Genomic DNA, 6,000 nt, shown 5'->3' on the forward strand with positions numbered 1-6,000 from the left:
GCAATAATCATTCCACAGGAAATCGGAAAAGTACATCCTCAGGTCGTCCCACCGAGCTGAAGCAAAATGCCAGAAGCATCGCCTCTTCGGTGGGTCCAGAGGGTGTACAGGAGCGATAGGACAGGATGCAGAAATAAGATTGTGATCGGAGGAGCCCAACGGAGAGTACAGTTTGACAGAATAAGCAGAAGGGTTTGAGGTAAGGAAGAGGTCTAGAATGTTGGGCCGATCTCCAAGACGGTCGGGAATACGTGTAGGGTGCTGGACCAACTGCTCTAGGTCGTTGAGGATAGCAAAGTTGTAGGCTTGTTCACCAGGATGGTCAGTGAAAGAGGATGAAAGCCAAAGCTGGTGGTGAACATTGAAATCTCCTAGGATGGAGATTTCAGCGAAGGGAGAGTGGGTCAAGATGTGCTCCACTTTAGAATTCAAATAGTCAAAGAATTTTACATAGTTGGTAGAGTTAGGTGAGAGATAAACAGCACAGATGTATTTAGTAATAGAATGACAATGAAGTCTTAGCCAGATGGTGGAAAATTCAGAAGAGTCAAGGTCGTGGGCACGAGAGCAAGTGATGACGTTGCACACGTAGGCACAACAACCAGCTTTGGATTGAAATTTAGGATAGAGATAGTAGGAGGGAACAGAGTAGAGATTGCTGTCAGTAGCCTCAGAAACCTGTGTTTCAGTAAGGAAGAGAAGGTGAGGTTTAGAGGAGGAGAGATGATGTTCCACAGAATGAAAATTAGAGCGAAGACCGCGAATGTTGCAGAAATTGAGAAAAAAGAGGTTCGAGGAGTCATCAAGACACCTCTCGGGTCGGCACCCAGAAGGGGAGTCCTCCTGGGAATTTGGTCCCCAGGCGGGGACCTGAGGCTGGGTGTATGTGCGCCATTTTGAAATTTTAATTTTGGGAAAAGGTGTATATGTTGTGTGAATGTAGTGTGGTGTGGATAAAGAGAGGATCTGTCTTTAGAGAGCATGCTGAACTACTCTCCGGTGTTGGTGAGACAATAGGGAAACGGTTAGTGAGGACATGGGAAGGGTCTTTGGAGGGCTTCAGCTCCCTTCTCACCTCCCATATATACCTCACCGGGAGTGGCTTGCGCCCATTCGGTAGGTGTCTTCCTACCTACTCCAGAAACAAGTGAACATTTTGAGATAAAAGTGGGCTTTAGACAAGGGTGCATCATGTCACTATGGTTATTCAATATTTATATGGATGGTGTTATTAGAGAAATTAAGGGCAAAGTTGGAGAAGTTGGAGTAAGACTGTTCGATGAGGGAAGGAAGTGGGTACTAAATTCGATACTGTTTGCTGATGACACGGTGCTCATTGCAGAAAATGAAAGTGACCTACAAAATTTGGTCAGTGTTTTTGATAGTGTCTGTAACAGGAGAAAGCTGAAAGTAAATGTCAACAAAAGTAAAGTGATGGTTTGTGAGCGAAGTAGAAGTGAGGTTGCAGATTTTGTATGCCCATATAGAGTGGGAATTGAATGTGAAAAATAATCTTGAATGGTGAAGAAATGGAGGAGGTCAATGAGTTTAAGTACCTTGGATCAGTTATGTGTAAGCATGGTGGTATGGAGGGAGATATAAGAGAAAGGGCATTGTAAGGAAGAAGGGTGGTAAGGTCTTTGGGACGAATCATGAATGGCAGAAATGTGAGCATGGAGGTAAAGAGGGATTTGAGAAATACACCACCACTCTTTGGATAATAGATGACACTCTGACTGTAAAAAAGTCAGTCAAAGATTTAGGTGTGATACTTGACTGCACTCTATCATTCAAAGAACAGATCAATCAGGTGGTGAGAACGGCAGGCTGCCACCATTCACATTAATAGACACCGGTCTCATACATTCCTTTCTCTTCTGCCACCCTCGTTTCTGTGTAGGGTAAGGTAACCAGTAGGTACGCAGTGGTCCAGTACGTACGCATTTGGCATTTAAAAATGTCCCCACAAAAAAAGACCAAAGCAAAATCAACAAACTTCATATCATATTATACTTCAACCATCCCTCCATCATATACAGAAGTATCCCACAAATAACATGTATATCATAAAAACTATGTACCCTAAAAGAATGCAATTAGGAAATGTGGTAGTTTTCTTAGGGAAATGCTAAGGATTGCAAATTTCGTTTTTGTTGTCTGCCTTGTTTCCGGTGTATTTTTTTTTTCTTTTTCCTTTTTGCAGGTTGATTTGGGAGGGTAAACTTCAAGAAATAGGTGTTGGTTTTATTCCAGTACATATCTATAAACTGGAAAAAAGGTGCGTACCTACTGGACAAGGAAATCAAGACTTGACCAGTAGGTACGCATTTTTTCAAATGACTGCTAGAGAGACGTATGCCACAATCCACAGCAATACAACTCAAGCTCTATGGCATATGAGAACAAGAAGCACTGTCCTGTGAAAACTGTCTGTGTGCCACCTCATCAAACTTACCCCACTGGCTGTCCAGTAGGTACGCAGTGCATGTTGTCCAGTAGGTACTCTCGTCCCAGACTACGCTGAACTATCATATCCTCACAGAGCATGTGAGCTAGCTGTACTAGAACCCCAAATCCAGAGTGCAGGGCCGTGTTCATGGATTTGCATTTACTACTTCTATAAAGGAAATACTTATCACTTCAAATTGTAAAGTGATAACTGCTATTTTGTTTGAAGGAAGTCCTATATTCTTATTCACTAAAACTAAAGTTTTTCCTTTACAATATACATTTCACTTGATTAAGGGAACCGGCTGGTTGCCGATTAGTAATTCCGTATTTATTATCCGATTCAACTGAAATGTGGTACAGTTATAGGGTACCCTACACTGTATGTACCCATAAAATTTCATTAGAATTGGGCAATTAGTTATCGAATTAGAGCCAAATTAGTGCGAAACTAAACAAACTTTCCTTAAACCTAAAAACAGACTACACATTTTATCCTATGACAAAAATATATATATCAGTGGAAAGGGCTTGATTTTCTCTAAAAGATTTAGGAGGCAAATTTTTGAATGAGTTCTAATTAGTCGAATTAGGGCCGTACAAAGTTAGTGCAAAATTTGCAACGACTAATTTCGGGTAAATTAATTTTTTCACTGACTAATTGTAGATGAATGAAATGGAAAATAGAAAATCTAATCCCTAAACATTGTAGCGCAAATCAAGCTCTTTCCAGTGATATGCATATCGTTGTTCTAGGACGAATAGTCTGGCCTTTTTTTAGCATAATGTGCAAAAAAACTAGGTTTTCAGAAAAACGCTATGACCAAAAACAAATAAACTAACATATAAAGGGAGGTTGAATGAATAAAATATCCAAAGGAGACTCTTCTAGCTGTTGTAGTTTTTTAGTTATAAATTAATGAGTACCTACTGGACAAGGGTGAGTACCTAATGGGTAGGGGTAGGCCTAAACGTACGCACTAACTTTATACACCATTTTTTCTGTACAGTTAAATCTTATTCGAAAAATGCTTGTACCACATGAAACTATAGCCATTCCTTTATTTGCAAACAATAATTGATGTAGTTTGCTTAAATAGTATAGCGGGTACAGGTCAGAGTGTAAAAAAATCGCCGATTTTTTGCGTACCTACTGGTTACCTTACCCTAGTCTTTTCAATTGTCTATTGTACCATGGTAATGACTGGTTTTGAGTGATAGTTTTATTGGGTATGTGTTTGTCCATTGTGTAATGTATAAAGTCTCGTAGTCTGGTCCAATTTCCCTCAACATAATTGGCCATTGAGTCTGTGTCAAGGAAAAAGTCTCTAACATCAGCTAAGTCTCGAGTTATGGCACCCATATTGGCTATGTTGTATAAATAAATGTTCCTGGGTAGTTGTTTTTGTGTTATTGGTCTAATGTTTGCATTAATGAGTACCATGTCATGGTCACTGAGCCCTGGCAGTACTCGTGTACGTGTGATTAAAGAAGTGTTGTTTGTGAGGAACAAGTCTAGTGCATTGGATGTGACCCCATGTCTTATGTTAGGATTGTGTCTTCCTACACTAACCTGTGTGCGTGTTGGTTCATGTACTGTTTGTGTGAGTGAGTGTGTGTTGATTATGTCAATAAAGTGTTCATGTAAGTTTCTCCTATCAGTGTGTGGTAGTATATTGCTGTCGTGGGTGGGGTTGTCCAGTGTCGCCTGTGTTGTCCAATCAATGTCAGGGAGATTGAAGTCGCCAGCCAACCATATGTTTTTGGAGGGGTCAATTTTGGATAAGGATTCGTCAAGGGTCTGCAGATATTCTAAATTTGAACTTGGGGGACGATAAAAGAGACCAATGAAGAGAGTTCTACAGCCCTGAAGTTGTACTTTAATCCAAATAATTTCGGAGTCCACGTTTAGTTCTGTGGCTGAAGTCACTACTAGTTCCGGCTTGGTCGCAATGAGGACTCCACCGTGGTCATTGTCCATTTTGTTTTTTCTGTGTCGAGTCATATTATAGGGACTGTCCGTCGGGAAGACTTCAGTCACTTCACTGTCTTTTAAGTCAGGAGTGAGGCAAGTCCCTATCACAATGTCTGGGTCGTAAGTCAGGAGGGTTTGATGAAAGGCGGCTCTTTTGTTAGTGATGCTATGGAAGTTGATGATGAGGGCACGGAGGGAAGATGACCCCTTGGTGGTGTGGAGGTGGTTAAGGTTGGAGACACCACAGTTTTTGGTTGGGGCGTGTCCCCGTCCAGGTAAGAAATCACGAGGCGACGGGTAACCATGAAAATTGAAGTGATACCGCTGACGCGAGGGACACACGGGAACATTATACGCACTCACCAAGCCCTTCTGCAACTTGAACTTAACCTTCTAAGCCCGCGGCCATGATGATGTTGCTGTGTGTACCTCGTTCTTACCTCCGTGTTTTCAAGGGACAGGGCGGACCTCTGCTGGGGACGGTTATAATGAGTTGATGGCGTACCTCTGGAGTGGGTACTGGATGTTGAAGAGATGGTCTGACTCCTGTAGGAAGCTTACGGGTGCTACAAATTAGAAAACTGGAAGGCAACACAGCAGCGCCGCCCCGGCCCTCCCGCCATGTGTCTTGGGAATTTGCTCGCAGCTGCAATATAACTCTTACTTTTTCTATATTTCACTCACCTCTATCGTTTACTTACCTTATTTCGGCTCCAATACATGGCGTAAATACAAGAGAAACACTTTCAATCCAGAGAAGTCTTTAAAACAAACGAATAGGGTAGATTTTAGAAAGAATTACCACGTTGATGTTCAGTCAGTTCTTGTTTGCTTTATCTATTGGGCTGGTGTGTCGTTGTCTTGCGGGCAGTATCATAAATATCACAAGTGGACAATCTATAACAAAACCAGTCCTGCTGTGGGTGCATGCGTGATGGGCAGCAGAGCGACTTATTTCCGCAAGGAGGTATTTCTCATAACACCGGCGCCCTGCAAGTCATCCACCGCCGCTGTGATCGTGTGGTTAATTCAATATAACACACGAAATCACATCCATTCATGGTTATTAAGAAAAAATGTAAAAAATATTCCTGTTATATCGAGATCTATTATTTCCCAATAGCCTTTTAGCGGACCCCATGCCGAAATGGAGGGCTCCCGTGGTCCAGTGGTAGCGTCTCTGCCTTGCGCTTCGGCGGGTTACTAGGGCGTGGATTCGAGACCTATCCCGTGCCATGGGGGTGGAACGGTGGGCTCTTTCCGACACCCTCAGCCCCGTTGTTGGGCCTCCTCCTTGAAAGAATTGGGTATATCTCTACCAGCCGTGTGGGGGGTTGCGCGGTATGCACAGCCTTCCTCCATTGGGGTATATCCCCAACGAAATACCCCCCGCCCCATGCCGAAATGATTCTGCTTCATCGAAAGCTAAAATTAAGTAGCTATTGACTCATGTATTTTATTTATTTATTTATTTTTTATCCCCTATTATTACTAGGCTTCAACACGAAGCCTGCAGGTTTTCTCAGTGAATGGAAGGGGTGACTCGTCTGTATTTTCCTTCCTGTCTCTGATCCGCT

At 42.5% G+C, this 6,000-nt stretch overlaps 1 protein-coding gene across 2 annotated transcripts in view; it reads right to left on the minus strand.

Moving 5' to 3' along the window:
• LOC127009707 (piwi-like protein 1) overlaps window positions 1-5,061 on the minus strand; it is a 33,740-nt gene extending 28,679 nt beyond the window's left edge. The window contains exon 1 of one of the 2 annotated variants that reach the window (XM_050883051.1): window positions 4,929-5,061. The gene's annotated coding sequence lies outside the window, so the exon portion shown is untranslated. Of the gene's footprint in view, window positions 1-4,863 lie in introns of both variants that reach the window. The other variant, XM_050883050.1, reaches the window with a different exon arrangement.
• Between the last annotated feature and the right edge of the window lie 939 nt (window positions 5,062-6,000).

This window comes from Eriocheir sinensis, chromosome 41 (genome assembly GCF_024679095.1).
Source record: "Eriocheir sinensis breed Jianghai 21 chromosome 41, ASM2467909v1, whole genome shotgun sequence".
Classification (NCBI taxonomy): Eukaryota; Metazoa; Arthropoda; class Malacostraca; order Decapoda; family Varunidae; genus Eriocheir; species Eriocheir sinensis.